The sequence below is a fragment of the Vulpes lagopus genome, chromosome 2 (genome assembly GCF_018345385.1).
Source record: "Vulpes lagopus strain Blue_001 chromosome 2, ASM1834538v1, whole genome shotgun sequence".
Taxonomy (NCBI): Eukaryota; Metazoa; Chordata; class Mammalia; order Carnivora; family Canidae; genus Vulpes; species Vulpes lagopus.
In genome coordinates, this window is record NC_054825.1 from 6,851,044 (window position 1) to 6,868,553 (window position 17,510).

The 17,510-nt window shown below is 51.9% G+C and overlaps 1 protein-coding gene across 8 annotated transcripts in view; it reads left to right on the forward strand.

The window, feature by feature from the left end:
• CTBP2 (C-terminal binding protein 2) overlaps positions 1–17,510 on the forward strand; it is a 156,857-nt gene that overhangs the window by 18,722 nt on the left and 120,625 nt on the right. Inside the window, exon 1 of one of the 8 annotated variants that reach the window (XM_041743244.1) lies at positions 5,896–6,664. The exons of 6 other annotated variants lie outside the window; for them this stretch is intronic. The gene's annotated coding sequence lies outside the window, so the exon portion shown is untranslated. Of the gene's footprint in view, positions 1–5,895; positions 6,665–16,991; positions 17,144–17,510 lie in introns of those variants that run through there. One more of the 8 variants, XM_041743245.1, reaches the window with a different exon arrangement.

The window sequence follows — 17,510 nt, forward strand, 5'->3', positions numbered from 1 at the left end:
ATGAAGTGTGGTGGGAAGGACTCTGGGTCTGAAGAGGCAAAGAGAGGGCCCAGAGGGTTATGGGGTGGCCCTGAGTTCAGATCAGTATCGCCAGGCATGGCCTTTTAGGGCAATGTCGAGGGTGGAGGAGCTGTCAGAAGAGTGTTTGGTACTCAGACTAACAGGCCCAGGTGCCTGATGGGTGGTGGATGGACAGGGGGACGGTGGGTCAAGTACTTGGGCTACATATATGGTAGGTCACTCGTTGGGGGTCTGCTCAAGTCCTTGGGCTACGTGGTGGGTCTGTCATCCTTTTCACCCAGCATATGTTACACCAGAGCTTGAGTGTCTGTTTCACTCTGAGCTCCTGGACATGAGCCTGCTGTGTCCCTCCACAGAGAAGCCCAGGTGCCAGGATAGGGCTGAAGGCAATTTTGTCACTGTCTCTTTATCTTCTGCCCCACACTGGTCATCTTCAGGGGCAGGGGTGGTGGTGATCCTGTTTAACGAAGGAGCAGCAAGGGAAAGCTCCGGTCTTGTCCTGGCTCTGATCTTGAGTGACCTCCAGGGCTGCTCTTCTCTCCTTCAGTGGGGGATCCCTGGCTTCTCTGGATTGAGGCATGCTTGCAGTCCCAACACCTACTGATGGGGACTTGTTGGGCTGGGTGTGGCCTCTGGGGGCTCTCAGAGGGCCATGGCCTTGCCCGTGCATGCACGTCCCACGCTTCCCCAGGATGATTACCACGGGTGGGGCCACGGGTAGCCTGTCCGTTCCTGGCTTGATCGGATGGGTCCGCAGTTAGAATAAAGGGACCGAGACGAGGCTGCCTGGGATGGAGGAGACTGCAGGGGCAACCAAGGAAGGGTACTTGAGGGGAGTGTCATTTCTCCTTTCCTGGCTACCGAGCTGCTGGAGGTAATGAAAGGGTCTCCCCTGACAAGATTGTGTGATGTGCAGCTGAGTTTCAGAGACGCTCTGTGGAGACGTCGACACTCTGCTGGGTGTTGGGATTGGGACTTTGGGATTGGGACGGAGGTGCCTTCCTGGGGAGAGCTGGAGGCTGAGGTCACCGCCTGGGACTACAGGAGAGGATACCTTGTTTTATTATTTGTTTTGGTCCTTCGTGGGGATCGATGTTTAGAAACTTTCACACAGGTGTAATTTCCATACAGCTCCGATTCACCCTTTCCACCTGCAGTCCTGCAAGTTTTGACAAAAGATATGTAAACACCAAGTGGCTGCAGAACCAGTTCCATCACCAAGGAAAGTTGTCCCATGCCCCTTGGTAGTTATGTCTCGCCCCTGCCGGCCACTGATGAAATCGCCCCTTTTTGTCGGCAGAAAGGCCAGCCTAGGAAGTTTGGGGAGGTAGGCACCGGTGTCCTGTGAGGCGCCGGGATTTCCCAGGACATCCAGGGGTCTCACTTGGCTCAGGGGGACTTCTCCAGTCCCAGCAGGTAGACTTGCTTGGGTGTGGCACTGCCCGTGCCGTCCCAAAGAAGCCCAAGACTTAAGCATTTAGCTGGATCAAAGGCCAGTCCCTGTAGTTGGAATCTTGTCTTTTCTCTGCCCAGAGGGGCTGGTTCCAAAGCCATACATACAGGCCTGGGTGCTTTCTCAGGCCATTGTCCCCGGGCTTCCTGGGGACACGCACGCAACAGCTGCTCACCCTCCTCCACACAATGTCCTGCCAGCCCTTCTTGGAAGGTGTCCGGAGACAGGTGCTTCTCTGTCCACCCAGGCTGCTGGCTCCAGGTCCAGAGGGATCGCGAGTGACCACCACGTCACTGGCTGCTTCCTCCTTTCTCCTCCTTGGGGGAAGTGGCTTTGCAGCAAGCAGGCAGTGTGGCCATTCGGTGTTCTGTGACTCCGGGGGGCACGGGGCAGCAGTGGGGTGCCCTCAGGTTCCCATTTGCCTTCCTGCAGGCAGAGGCCAACCAGGCCAGCCACCTTCCTGTGGTCAAGAAGGGCAAGAAGGGCGGCGTGGGGAAAGCCTGGAGGGACCAGAGGGCTTTCCGGTGGGAAGGTCAGCAGCTGGCGGATCCAGCAGTGGACCACCCGCTCAGCATCCCACCCTAGTACCTGCACCCCAGGGTCAGGGTCTCCCTGATGAGGGATGCTTAATGAGGTGGGGCTGGACGGGCTGCAGAGCATTCCCTGTCACTGCATGGGCGCCGACATCGACTGGCTTTCTTCATAGTATTTAATATTCTCCTGTTTCCGTTCAGTTGGGGGGGAGTTTTATGAAATGAATCTGGGAGTTTTTAAAAGTGCTAGCTGGGGATTGCTGCATTTATTGACTTTTCTGATGGCTGCTGGAAATGTCTTCAGTGCTGGTTCTGTCTTCAGTGCCTCCCCGCCAGGGCCCAGCTCTGAGGGTGGGAGAACGCGCTGCTCGAGCCAGAGTGGTTCACAATGCTTCCTGGGTGTGTTAGGAAACCCCCTGAAGCCTGTGAGCTCAGACTGAACCTGACCTTGTCCTGGCCTGAAATTCATGTCTAAGCATCCTTGGCCTCTTGGAGGGTGGTCGTGTATGGGCTGCCATTCAGGGAGGGAGCAGATGGAGGTGCAGACACGTGCATATAGGACTTTGGGGGGCTTCTCAGTGCAAGGAGACTGGAGCCAGGGTCAGTAGCAGAAAGGTTGGCATTCCGTGTCCCAGGACGGCTTCAGAGGCCAGTGGGACAAGGGCTGTTTGAACTGGCGTCCGGGACCTTGAGCAGAAGTTGTCTGTATGCGGCCACCAGTCCACTCTGGCCATGGTGATTTTGGAGGAGTCGCTTCTACCCACAGGCAGGGGGAAGGCCCAGATTCCCCCAGCCTGGAGAGCCTGCGAGACGTGGCTGCTGTGAGGTGCCCGGGCACATACCGCCAGACAGCCTTGTGACACCAGTTCCCTTGCCTGACCCTTGCCAGGGGGAAGAAACTTGCTCAGAGGCTGGAGTTTCTTAGGGCAAAAGTTGAAAGCACAGAGATAAGAGAGAAAAGTGTTTTATGGTCCGAAGGGTGTCAATAAGCATCTGCTGTGCTATGCACAGCAATCAAAGCTTTTCGTGTGGCTGTGGTGCCCTGCTGTGACCACAGTAGGACCGCGGTTCCAGGCAGCCCAGCTCCTGCTTCTGTCCTGCTCTCCGGATGCCTTCTGTCTCCACAGGGCAAATTCTAGGTGAGAAGCCGCTCCCTTGGGTGGATCCTAAAATTCCAGCTGACTTGGAAGGAAGTGAATGGGGAGCCACTCTGATTTGCCTGAGGGGTGAGCAGCTTGCTGTTATTGTATGCCTAGGCCCAGCTGGAAAAGAAAGAGAACATTCTTGAGGTGTGCACATCGTCAAATGACTCTTTCAAAGGGAGCCAGCTAAGAAGGGCCTTTGCCTGTGCTCAAGAATACTAGAAATACATTCATTTGGTAGATAAATAAGAATATAGCTGCTTTTTGTTGAGTGCCAGGAATGGGCCAAGGAGGACAATATAAAAATAAATGGATCTGGCGCATCCCTAATAATACAGCTAAGTGCCTCTCACGGGCTGGATGTTCTTGAGTTGGGTTAAGCTCGGGGCAGCTCGGTGGCTTGCAGGGACACAGTTCTTGGTGACAGCTGCTGCACAGGAACCTCAGGGGGAGTTGAGACCAAAGCCCCGTCCTTTGCAGAGCTAACTGTCCGAGTGAGCCTGTGGATGTGCACAAGTAGGTTTGGGTTTCCTGAGTCATGCATCTCACACCCAAGAATCGAGGTCTTGCAGTGAAGCTTCGAGGCTCTGGAAGCAGACAGGCATTTCAAGGGGGTGGTGCTTTCTGAAGACACATTTCCATTTCCATCTGGGTAGTGGTTTGCTGGTCAAATTTTTTTTTTTAACCTTTTGGCTTGGAGAAATTTTCCCTCTGGTTATGGTAATTTTACTTTCCTGATATGTAAATTGATTACAGCAGCTCTTTCAAGTCTTGCACATTTGATTATCCACGAGCCTCCTCCTGCCTCTTATTTAAACTTATTTTTAGCATAGTCCTTGAAACCTCAGTGTGAGACTGTCCATCTTCCCCGCTCTCAGAGCTGCCGAAGGTCATTTTAATCAACCCCATCCACCAGTTGCCTTGCAAGTCCTGCGAATGTGGTGGCAGTGGGGCCTCGTGGATGGGTTTAGGGATGCCAGGAATCCGTGAACCTCACCGGCAGGACAGGGATGCATGAACTTGACCAGCAGCTGCCTGCATCCTGCAGCTCTGGCCGATGCTGGGGTTCTCAGGGCTGGCCGCAAACACAGCCAGCGTTGACACCAGCTTACCCCCAGGTGGGCCAACAGGCCACAACTTGTCAGCCTGAGCATGATCTTGTGTCATTAGGCGTCTGTTTCGGGGTTCGGCCTATGGTGTGCTGGAGATTAATGCTGAGTCCCTGGCTCCGTTTGTGAAGCTGACTCCTGACCTGGATTTGGTGAATCGGGGGGAGCTGTGTGGCTGCATTTGGGGGGTGCAGAGGTAGCCCTCGGCCTGCCCCCTGGGGCCTCCCCTGCAGCGGATCCTTCTTACAGGCGACCCCAGTCAGCGGCCCGGTGACTCCCGGGTATTTTCTGAGCCTTACCTCAATAAGAATAAAAATGTCTCTTTTTTTTTTTTGGTGCTTGATTGGATTTGTTTGCTAGAAGATTAGTACAAAAGCAGGAAGGAAAAAGAATGTGTGGTGGAGGTGATTGCTAGAGACTGGCAGAAGGTTATTTACGGATTTTTGCTGACAGTCCTTGTTTAAAGACTTCCCTGTGAGATTTATGAAGCCTTTCCAATTTATTGTCTTTCCAAGTAAGGTAAGCAAATAAATAGGTAATTCTCTTTTATTATAAACCTAGCCAATGCGAGATTAAAAATAAGAGGAAACCGGGCTCCATTTTTCCAGCCCAGTGTGTTTCTGGAATTTGGAAAGCATCTTGGAAAGGCTTTTTGTTTTGTTTTTGGCTCAGGCACACTGTGCATTTAAAAGATAAAGTCTGACCCTTGATATTGTGTGTGTGCTGTTCGCCATCCTTGAGGGGAACCGGCTGCTCGCTGGCTGCCTGGTGGGGGCTGGAGACCGTGGGGACTGGGGGCTGGATGTTGGGGGGCAGGGGTTCCCAGGCCCTGCTCTGGGTTTGGTCTCTGCAGCTGCACCCAGAGGGGGAACACCCGTCTCTGTAGGCTCGTATCGTAGCCCCTTGTAAAACACAGAACCCGTTCTGATCCAGCAGACCCGTTCCTCCTAGACCGTCCTTCTAGTGCCTGATTTCCACGTCCCTTTTTCTTTTTAGACCCTTCCTCTGAGATCGTTGGTGCTTTCGAGGTTTTGGTGAGTTGTGATTTGGGCACCACTGGTATGTGAAGACCCAGAAGGGGAATTTATTATTTTAATTAATTAATTAATTAATTCGAGAGAGACAGAGAGGCAGAGACATGGGCAGAGAGAGGAGGCTCGCTGCGGGGAGCTCCACGTGGGACTGGATCCCAGGACCCAGGGATCACGCCCCGAAGGCAGAAACTCAACCACTGAGCCACCCAGGTGCCCCCAGAGGGGGAATTTAGATTTTTAGCTAAGCAGGAACATGAGACCTTGTTAAAAATAAACATCCCATATCCTGGAGGTGATGTCACGCGGGTGGGGAGAGTTTGGTGACCTGGCCCCTCCTAGTACCCCCCTCCTTCCCCCCGCGCCTGTGCCCGCAGCCCATTTGAAATCATTCCGGCCTCTTTCAAGGCCACGGGCAGCACCTCCGCGGGGACGTCCTGTTAGCCTTTGGGGAGGACGCGCTGTGTGTCTCTGTCCCTGGGTGTCCGTGGCCTGGCGGAGGTATTTTGGAGGGATTCGTAGCCTGTGTTCTGGACGGTGCCTTCTAACCGATTGTGGGTGCCAGTTCCGCAGCCCCGGCCTGTGGTAGGGACAGGGTGGGGGTTCAGGGAGCTCTGCAGGGGTGGTTTAGGCGTGAATCACCCCTGGCTAGGGAGGCTGGGAAGGTGCTGAGCACCCTCATTCCTGGCAGAGGGGGTTCGCTTTCCTTCTTGCCTCTTCCTTGTCTGGCCACACCGAGGGAGGGTGGGGGCCTTTCCTCCTCTCAGGGACGGCAGCGGGGACAAGCCTGACGAGGTCCTGCCTGCAAGGAGCAGACCTCCCACCCAGAGGGCAGCCCCAGCAAGGGGACCCGGGCTCCGGTCCGCGGACACTGAGGTCAGGGAGGGCGTCAGGAAGGAGGTGGGCTGTGCGCTGCGGGTGGCGCTGGGGAGGGGCGGCCTGAGTTCCCTCCAGCATCCCCGTCTGGACCTACATCACCTGGGGGCTTTGAGGAAAGGGTCTCAGCCCAGCCCCACCCTCAGAGGTTCCGAGTCGGCGGCCTCGGGGTGGGACCTGCCGCGGGTAATTGGCGAAGCTCCTCGATGATTCTAACGGGCAACTGGAGAGAGCCACTGCCCTGCCTCGCCGCCCTCAGCTGAGGCCACTTGGCCCTTTCTGCCCGTGGGCCAGATGCCCTGGGAAGTCATGAGCCAGAGGATCAAGCGAGTCCCGACCTCCCTGCCCCACAGACGGGGGCTCCGGGCAGAGAGAGGCTTCCGGGGAGCCCAGCTCCTCGACCGTGTGTCCGATGCGACAGGTCCCAGGTCCGACGGTGCTGCAGGGCCAGACAGCAGGTGACCCAGAGCTGCTCACGCCCAGTGTCTCCCATCAACAGGTGAGGGCCTTTGGGGCTGTGCCGTTTTCTCTGGGAGTGAAAGTGGGGTCAGGTTGGCAGGACAGGTGCCTGTGAGCACGTGAGGCTGAGGGTGGGGGTGGGGGAGCCCTAGCTGCTGGGATCCCATCGGCCTCAGGGCCCCTCCTGCTTATAAGTCAGGAAAGCTGCGTCTCCGGCCTCCTGAGAAGTCACTTCGAGGAGCCTCCCGGTCTTCCTGCCTCGGTCAGTGGGAAGGACAGAAGCTGGTGGCAGGGCTCGGGCCCTGGACCTCTCAGGGCTCCATGCTCCGGGGTGGCTGTGAGCCCCAGGGGTGGCGCTAGTCAAGGGGATGGGGTGGGGAGGGTCCTGTATGCATTTTTGTAGGACAAGAATCCAACTCTTGGCAGTTCTTGCAGCAGCCTGGGAACTCATACTGTTCAGAGCCCCTGCCTGGGGTTCTTTGTCATCTGGGGTGGGGAGATGTGTTCTGATCCTCCAGGACAGGAGGGAGAGGGAGGAGGTCAAGGCTGCAAGGGTTGCAGGGTGGGTGCTGAACGGGGAACAAAGGAAGCCCTGGAGGAGCTGCCAGGAATTGTCTTGCTTTCAGGCCACCGGGCTGGGGGCGGGGATGAGGGGTGCTGGTGTCCCCACAGAGGAGGAAGTGAACTCATGGTAACTGATTCCTGAGTCAGGGAGAGGCTTTCTAGCTGGCCTGAGTGGGTGGCAGCGCCCCACAGCCCACTGTGGGATGGGATCCAGCTGCCTCCCCTTTATTATGAAAGGGAAAGGGTTTGAGACTCTAAACATCACAAGGTCCTGGGTGACTGAGTGGCGTTGGGATGAAGCCATTGGGGGTTCAGGGGTGGGGCAGGGGCAGCTGGCCAGCAGGCTGGACTGAGAGGCCCCAGCTGGGGTCAGGGGGAGGGCTGTGCCTGACTTGGCTTCCAGGCTGGGGAGGGGAATGAGGGAAAGCCTGGAGGTTCAGATGGGATGAAGCCCTACCGGTCTGATCCTGTCGGCTGATTGCCTCCCTGAGCTCTCGTGGGTAAAGAGCTGGCACCTGAGGGTGAGGGTGCCGGGGGCTTCGCCTTCATCAGCTGGGGACTCCTTGCTGTGCAGAACTGGGTATCTGGGACTGCTGTGGCAGGTGGCACAGTTTTCTAGCCGAGTGTTTTGTGATCTTTCGTCTGCTTTGGGAACCTGGCCAGCTCCCTTCTCATTGAGGAGTCGCCAGTAGGTGATGGACCATTAGGGTCATGGGGTCTCGCGGATTCCCCAGTCCCTGCCTGGGGTTCCTGGATGGGCCCTGAGCTCAGAGCTGGAACCGTGTTGTCTGCTACCCCCTCTGGCCACCTGGCTGAAGGGGGTGGGGTGGCCAGAAGCACAGAGTCCTAAATTCTCCATGGGGGGGGTCCGTCTTGAAGCCTGATCCCATTTCACCTTATTCTTCCTGTCCTGTTGGCCTTCCGCTGGTTGGGTTTGAATCTGCTTTTGCGCTGTGGACTGTGGCATAAGGCTCAGAGCCTCCACCTCCCTCTTGACGAGTTGGGAGTCATAACAATTACTTGATGGAAAGGCTGCAGGCCCAGAATAGGTGATGGATTTAAGAGCTCCAGCTGCATGAGTCTGGCCATTGGGGGCTACCTTGATCCTTGGACTCACAGCAAATGAAAAATAATGTGTTTGTGGCTTTCACATGTTTTTATTTGTTCCTGCTGATGACATGCTTTTAAAATCAGATCTTGTTTCTTGCTTAAAATCATACCAGTGAAGTCTTAAATGCTTTTCTGTGCCTTTCTTTTTGGAACCGAACTTCATTGTCCATGCAAAAGAAAAAAAACAAAACAAAACACAAACTCCTATAATCTTGGGGCCACGGCCAGGAAGTATCTGTCAGACACTCAGAATCCAGGTAATCGTGTGTTGATTCCCACATGTGAGGCTCCAGGAGAAATAGAGTAATAGGGGGCCACTTCCTTGTCCTCACAGAGCTCGCAGTCTGGAGAGACGGGTACACTTGTTTTTTAAAGGGAGCTTTTTTTTTTAAACGATTCTGAATTTGTTAATTGTCCAAGCTAAAACATCATTTCAAAAGACCAGTCCAGCCTTTTATAGTGGTTTATGGTTGACAGTTGTGTTTAGACATGTTCCAAGGACAGCTCACCAACAGCCGCCGTTTTCCGATGGAGAAGACAGGGGCCCAGACGCCTCTTGGAAGAGATGGCTCTGCCTGCGTCTCTCCAGAGTATCTGTTTCCCTGTCTCCTGCTTGCTCACTGCACTCTTGAGTTTAACCAAGTGCTAGTAAAGTCACTGCTGAGGTTTAACCTGGGCACCAACCCCTTTCAGAGGGCCCACGGGATTCAGACACACCGTAGAGGATGGTGCGGAGCTGAGTAGGGCTGTGGGGGAGTCTGGGCCTGTATCCTCTCCCTATCCTCAGACATTTCCTGCCCTTGATTTGATGCTGGGGGCCCTACTGAGTTTGATCTAGAGACAGGAGCCTGCTCTCGGCAAGAATATGACCAGAAATCTGTGCAGTGTCTTTTGTGACGGCTGACCCACCTGCTGTACCCATATTTGCATGTGCCAGACACCTGGTAATCAGATTGAGCAGTTTGAGTAGGATTCAGGGGTCTAGAGTTCCTCCACTGGCTTCACACACAGTCCGGGGAACTGTACATGGGCAGCATGCCCAGGGCCAAGTTTCAGACCCACCAGCCATAAGTGGACCTTTTGCACGGAGTCCTCTGTTTTGATTTTTCTCTTGTGGTATCTGTCACTTGCTGGGAAGAGTTTGCTTTCTGGGGCTGTCATTCAAAGAATCATTTTGTGCCATACCATTAGAATTTTCAGAGCGTTTGCTGATTTGCGTTTATTGAAACTAAATTCATTAGGATGATGTGAAAATAGCGCTCAACTGTTTACCAAATCGGATTCTTGTTTTTGATGTTTCAGTACATCATCTGTTCTCACTCGAATGTTGCGGAATTTGTTGGTAAAGTGTCATGCAGATGAAAATCCGTATTTTAGTGGAGTGGGTTTTTTTTTTTTTTTAATTCAAATGAGTTTATAAGAATATTCCACCCAGGGTGCTTGATTTGCCATTTGAAGGAGAGTCTATATGGATGTGAGGATATTGGAGCGTGACTGGTTCTGTGAGAGTTTGCAAATGGGCTGGGGCTCGACACAGGTGTAGGTGCTAAGCCAGGCTGGTTGGAAACTGACTCCCTCTCCCCAACCGGCTACGTAACCTTTGGCAAGTCACCCAACCCAGGACAGAGGCTGGGGCTCCCCGTCCATGAACTGGTGATTTCTGTGCTGCTTCCTAGGCTGTTGATGTTCACCATTGAGCATGTCTGGGATTGAGCAGTCACGAAATCGATACATGCCATAGTTTAATGGACAGTATTATTTTCTTTCCTAGTGACTTATGAAATAATGCTCGGTGTCCGATTTGATAGTATCTTAGACTTGGTGGACTTGAGAGCATTTTGCAGACTTTAAAAGTTTTAGGGTTGGGTCTTTTAACTTAAAACTTTCAGTTGATGAGTAAAAGTTGAGTTGCGATCAGACTTCTACTTTACTGCTGTGGCAACAGGAATATTTAATAGATGCCTTTCTGGAGTGGGCATCTCTTTTCAGGTTAGGTCCTATGGTCAGATAGCCTTGGATTCTTGTGTTCAGAGAACCAGAGCCTATATTGCTTCCAAAATAAGCCTGTCCCAAGGCTGAGTTGGCAGGTGTGTGCGTGGAGGTGACCAGATGTTCATTAAAGGCCCACGCTTCCCTTCACTGGTAGGGACTTAACACTGGAGCGGCTGCACTGCTGCCATCTGGGCATCTACCAGAAGTCCCAGGACAGTTCGTGGCAATGGAGTCCTGGTTGGAATAGGTGGCCCTTCCTGGCAGAAGTAGTTAAGAAACCAGTGTCTGTCCCTCCTTCCCCTCCCACCCCCCGATTGTCCAGCAGAAGGTAACCTAGCATCCTGGGTCCCTGGATCACCCTGTGAAGAGTTGCCCATGCTCAGGAACACTGATCTTTGTGTGATACAGAAATAAGCTTGTGTTGTGTTGAGCTGTTAACTCCGTTCTGGGTTTGTTGAAGCAGCGTTCATGTAACTAACGCCCTAGTTTGGGAAATTCATTACCTTGATGGTCAATCCAAGCCAACCCTGCGACACACTCTGCCTCAGTGAGAAGGTGGCCCTTCTCCATCCCCTCATGTCCATTTAGGTGCTTCCTCCTGGAGACTGTCTCCCACTCCCTTCTTGTTTGCTGTTGGGGTAGCGGGTGGAGGCTCCCACTAGGCTGTGAGTCCCTGAGGGTGGGTGTCCTTGCAAGGCTCCCTGCCTCACGCTGCCAAATGCCATCCACCCCAATGCTTTGGGTGCAGCCGGGTGGCCCTGAGAGGGGATCATCAGTCTTTAGAGAAGTTCACAATAAAATCTTGGGTTGTAAAACTGTAGACGTGATCTGGTATGGGGTGGCAGCCTTGAAAACGTGCCTCTCTGGTATCTTCCGCTCCTGGGAATGGATTCGACTGGTGGCCCTAACTACTGTGTTCTGCATCTGGAATCCAGCTTGGCACTCATAGAGCCTCTGTTCTCACAGGCTGCCCCCAGCTGGGGCCTGAGCATGGCAGGGATGCCAGGCCAGCTGGCCTGGTTGGCTTGCTTCCTTGCTTGCTTTCTTCCTTTCTTTCTTTCTTTTTTTTTTTTTTTTTTTTTTTAAGGTTTATTTACTTGAGATGGGTGGGGAGAGGTGCAGAGGGAGAGGAAGAGCAGGAGAATTTCAAGCAGACTCCCTGCTGAGCGTGGAGCCCAACAACAGGGCTCAATCTCATGACCCTGAGATCATGACCTGAGCCAAAATTACCAGTTGTGAACACTCAAGCCACTGAACCATCCAAGCACCCCCAGGCCTTTTCTGTAAGAGTTGGGACTCCTCTGAGCAGCCAACTGATTATGCCTGAGCATTCTCCTCTGCCTTGAACTGTACACAACAGGCGGAGGTCACCCCCCCCGCCCCCCATCTCCTTTGCCAGAGTCTGACCCATATCTCCCTCTGACTGCCTTTTCGTGTTCCCTGAGAAGTTTCTTGCACAGCTCATCTTGTCTGGCGTTGTTTTTGGAGGACTCTTCACACACTTTGAACTTTATGAAGTAGGTCAGAGGGATAGTGCCCAGGAATTTCTTCCAGTTTGGGCAGCAAGCCATATGTCCTCTCCCAGTGCGGTTTGTCTGACTCTTTAAGTGCGGGGCGCGTGCCTGGTGATTGCCAGGAGTGGCCCAAGTCCGAGCACCAGGGTTCCATCGGGGTCCTGACTCCCTCAGCCTTGCCTTGCTGCTGCTCATGCCTCTCACATGTGCTTTTATTGTAGTTTGCCCACCATCTGGGGGGAGCAGCAGGAATGAAAGGGGAGTGGGCGGCCTTTCAGAGGGTCCATGCTCTATTTCACCTGGGAGCTTGTGGGCCCTTTCTATATATTTAATTCTTTTTATTTATTTATTTATTTATTTATTTATTTATTTATTTATTTATTTATTTATTTATTTATTTATTTATTTATTTATTTATTTATTTATTTATTTATTTATGATAGTCACAGGGAGAGAGAGAAAGGCAGAGACACAGGCAGAGGGAGAAGCAGGCTCCATGCACCGGGAGCTCGACGTGGGACTCGATCCCCGGTCTCCAGGATCGCGCCCTGGGCCAAAGGCAGGCGCCAAACCGCTGCGCCATCCAGGGATCCCTATATTTAATTCTTTAAAAGTCTCTTTGGTGATATGTGGGGCTGGTATGTCCAGCCCATGTGGGGGCATACCTTGAGACTATTTTGATAGGACATGATCCTTCACAACGTTGTGTTACAGCCGTATGGCATTTACAGTGTGCTTCCAAATGGGCCCTAGCTAATTGTTTTGCTCTTTGGAAGCTATTTGTTGGCAAAAGGCTGTACTGGCCCTGAAGGGGCTTGGAGAGGGAGGGTCTGAAACCCTGCTGGCTGCTCCAGTGGCTTGTCCCCTGGGCAGGGGCTTCCTGATTTATCAGTCTGCATTAGCACCTGGTCCTAAAAACGGCCCTGGCCTTGGCTCCTTGGATTCATGTCTGTTCATGGAAAGAGTGGGCGTTATTTGGGTGCATGGTGATCCCACACTTGGATTGGGAGTGGATCTCCTACCTGGGCTGCTGGGATTCCCGCTCTGGGTGGGCGAATGGCCCCTGCCTCTCTCGGTTCCCGTGGGCCTCATTCCAGAGACAGGACTTGTACGGATTGCCATGAGCGAGAGGCTCCCCATGTGGACGTGATTCTGCAGCGAGCCCACGCTTCCACCCCCGCCTGACTGCTGAAGCGCTCTCCTGCCCTCTGCCCATCAGCCTGTCTTTTACTTGGCAATGTTTCTTGGCTACCTTTCCGGATCCTGCTCACCTCTACCCCTGAGTCTCTCAGCGTGCATCTCACTATCTGACGTTGACTTGCTTGTGTTACCCCTTTGTTTTGTTTTCCTCTAGAGGTAAAAATTAGGGGGAGGGAGCGGGGGGCATGCGGTAAAACGAAAGGCTTAGATCCCTAAGTGTGCCGATCACTTCGCTGGCAGATTGCACACACCTGTGCCCTCGCAGGAGCTAGAGCATGCCGTTGCTGCAGAAATTTCTCTTCTGGCCCTTTCCAAACAGTCCCCATTCCTGTCTCTGATCACCTCAGGCAACCCCAACCTCCCCCCCCCCCGTCCCATGATTAATTTTGCTTGTTTGTGAATACCATACTATATAATATACATACCTATAGGTTATGCATTCATGTATGTTATACCCCATGTACCTTTTTGCAAAAGCTTTTTCTGATTCAGCATAATGTTTTTTGAGCTCCTGGCATGTTTTTGCTTGGATCAGTCACCTGTTCCTTCTTAATGGCTGTGTAGGATTCCACTGTAGGAATCGGTCACACTGTTTACCCATTTACCTGTTGATGGATGCTTGGGCTGTTTCCAGCTTTTGGCTGTTCTGAATAAAGCTGCTATGGATCATTCTTGCACATGTCTTTTTATGGGCCTACATTTTCATTTCTCTTGGGTAAATTCCTAAAAATGGAATTACTGGTTATAGAATAGGTATATTGTTTAGTTTTCTAAAGCAGTTATAAAATGTTATGGAGCTACCCATCATGGAGGGAAAGGGAGCTGTTTTTGAAACCATTTAACTGAAGGCTGGCTTTCTGCTTGATGGTGGTGCAGTGGGAAGGAGGACGAGTGGGTGGCTGGGGGGGGGGGGCATCCTCCCCTCCCATGGTCCTCCACTAACAGGACAGATGCAGAGTCTACACCATTTGCTCTGCTGACAGTGGGCCGTGGAGTTCACTGGCTCTGGAAAAAGGAGCCATGGGCCCACTTGGCTTGGCTTGGCTTTCCCTGGATATGTAGAAGGATCATTGATTGCCCCTCTCCTGCCTCTCCCGTGCCCTGTGGTCTCCCCTCCCTGCCAGATACTCAATGAAGCATGGGGGTCAAGGTCTTTAGTTCTTGGGTCTTAACATCTATGCCAACTTGTTTGCATTTCTGACTGCCAGAAGTTGATTTTTGGAGCCCACTGATAAATTACGTGGTAGCACATGCATTTCTAGTCTTTTCAGTGTGAAGATACTGGTTAAGAGGATATTCTGGAGCTGTACCTGCATATCTGCTGCCTTGTGGGCAGGGCCTAAAAGACCCAGCAATCTGGGTGTGCTGGCTTTATTGGCCTTCGAAGCTTCTCCAAGTTTCTCTCGGGCCAGTGCTTTGCTTTTTTTTTTTTTTTTTTTTAAGATTTTATCTACTTATTTTGAGAGCTAGAGAGCACACAGGCAGGAGAGAGATGCAGAAGAAGAGGGAGAAGCAGATGCTGAGCAAAGGAGCCCCTTCCACGTGGGACTCAATCCCAGGACCTCAGGATCACGACCTAAGCTGAAGGGAGACACTTAACCCATTGAGCCCCCCCAGGTGTCCCTGGGGACAGTGCTTTTGAAGACCTGGTTTAAAGGGCTACTAATGTGTCCTTGGGCAGATTCCATTTACTTATTTATATCTTACCTCTTTTGAGAAAGTACTTGGACTCCAAAAAAAAGAAACCCAACCAACCAATAGGCTGTTGTAAGAGGGGATGAGAGCCAGAGTTGGTAAGAAATGCAAATACAGCAACCGTAAATTTCAGGACAGTTGGCCGTGAACAGCTGAGTTTAGGGAGACCATGTGCGTCCTAGAGCTGACCACAAAGAGAAATGCTCCAATACAGGGAGTGGTGTACAGGGAATAGTTACCATCACCCAAGGTCTGGTAACCCCCACACCTGTCAGGCTGCGGCTTGTGCCTGGGTCCAGTGGAAAAAGTCAGAAGCCTGTTGAGGGACAAATTAGAGGAAGCTGTTCTGTGAGGAGACCTTCTAAGGTTGTCATTTGATTTGGGATGGAATTTAAAATATTGAAAGGACAAGGCCAGTGGATATCGACCAGTTGAATTGGACTGTCGTTTTCTCCAAAAAAAAATACTAATTCTGCTGGGCTTCTGACAGATGTTGTAGAGATGATGCTTAGGAGTTTTACTTCCTGCCGCAGAATTGGTAACATTGGGATTACTCTCCAGTCCGTCAGACATCGAGGTGAACACACATTAGAGGCTGGCCTGGTTGGTTCCAGGAATACGCACTAGAAATCAGGGCAGGTCTGGGTTTGTTTTACTCAGAATCAGGAACTCTCAAGTGTCAGGGCAATGACGTGGGTAAGCTGAGTTTGAGGGGCAGGTGGGACATGCCGATGGGGAGGAAGCGACTAGAAGGCAGGTGTGCGGTGCGCCAGGAGGTTCTGGGGGAGACTGACCTGGGAGCATCTGAATGGGAGTTCAGGCAGAGGGACCATCTACTCTTTCCTTCTTCCATGCCTGCTTCTCCAGCACGAGGCATTCTATTCTTGTTCCTTGTTGGAACTCCTCGAAGACAAGGGTAGGTTTCAGTTATCTTTAAATCTTTTTTTTTTTTTTTTAGACTTAATTTATTTGAGAGAGAAACAGCAGGAGCAGAGGGAGAAGCAAACTCCCTGCCTGATGTGGGGCTGGATCCCAGAACCCACCCTGAGGTCATGACCTGAGCCAAAGTCAGCTGTACTTAAACAACTGAGCCACCCAGGTGCCCCTAAATCTGCCTCTTTTAATAGTATCTGCTTCAGGTGGTGCAGTATGAGCGCATAGGGGTGTGTGTGTGTATGTGTACACATGTACACACGTGTGTGTGCTGTCCTGGGTGTGTGGGGGGGTGTATACCAGCCAGGAAGATAGATGGCAGCTGAGAAAGGGCTGTTGGTTTTTGTTTTTTTTTTTTTTTTAATTTTTATTTATTTATGATAGTCACAGAGAGAGAGAGAGAGAGGCACAGAGACACAGGCAGAGGGAGAAGCAGGCTCCATGCACTGGGAGCCCGACGTGGGATTCGATCCTGGGTCTCCAGGATCGCGCCCTGGGCCAAAGGCAGGCGCCAAACCGCTGCACCACCCAGGGATCCCTGGGCTGTTGGTTTTGACCGTCAGGAGTCCACACCAGATTCTTGGGGTGTCCGTGTTAATATGCTGTCATCCTTGCTGGCTGCAAGATTGGGTGTCAGTCCCTAGTGCCAGGGTTTGGCAGTTAGGGAGCGCTTGCATCCCCTTTGGACACTTGGTAGGCCACATGCTTGTCACCCGCGCTTAACTGGAAGTCATTAGCCGTTTTCTTTCTGAGCACTTGCTATTTGTCGGGGAGTACTGGGGAGGCAGAGGAGAACCAGGCTTCCTCTTGCTTATGTTCCAGCGGAGATGCTACTCACAGTTGCTTTTAACAAAAATGACACTTGCTCCCTTACTAAAATAATGGAGACACAGACCCACGCGCGTTCCTTCGGAGTTCCACAGACGGGTGATGCTGACTGGGGTTACCCTCTTTCAGTTGAGGGGAGGAGGCCTGGGGTGGAACGCTTATCTGCATCACTAACGTTTCAGGAGAAAGCTATATCCGTGCTCTATGTTTAAATATAGCACGGTGTTTGCTACGGAGTTGGATAATAAGCAATTGAATATGTAGGTCATTGACTTAAGAGAATGAGTTTGGAGTTTTCTTTGTATCTGATTAACACGGTCTTACAATTGGGCCCTTGATGCTTTGCCAAAATTGGGTTACCTGGAGTTCAGCGAGGTATCTGGGAGGGAAACCGTAGAATGGCAGGAAGATACCTTTGCCCCCTTAAGGCGTTAGGGGTGTGACTTGGTGCTGGGCCCAGTGGTTTGCAGCCGGCCGGACACTGAGCATGCACCCCGGGGTAGTATGGGGGGGAAGGACAGAGGGACAGGTGCCGGCTCCTGAGCAAGTCCATCAGGAGCAGGGGTGCGGACGCTGTCCTTAATCAGGATAAATGCCAGCGGTGTGTTTTAATAACGTACTTGATTCGGAACGCACTGCTTGGAATTGCATATTTAAAAGGAAACTGCCATCCCCTTTTGAAGGTATGTGACATTTAGAAGATCTGTAGCAGAAGGTAGGTTTGACAGCTTCGAATTATATTTGAAAGAGTTTTTCTTTTAAGAACGAAAATGATTGCTTCTATTTTAAATGTCATCACAAAGACATAAACACGTTTAATCAAATTATATATTTAATTTATGTAGAATGTAATTTTTTTTATTTCCGTGGAAGGGTTGCTGGTTATTTCTTTAGCAGCGTTGAAGCTGGGCAGTGTTGGAGATTTGAAAACATTCAGGTTTTTTAAGTAAGTGGCTATTTAAGGGTTTCTAGAAGCAGAAGAAAGTGGCGTTATTACTGAAATACTTCTCAGCTGTACACTGTATCTAACGGCACGTTTTTGGGGGGAGA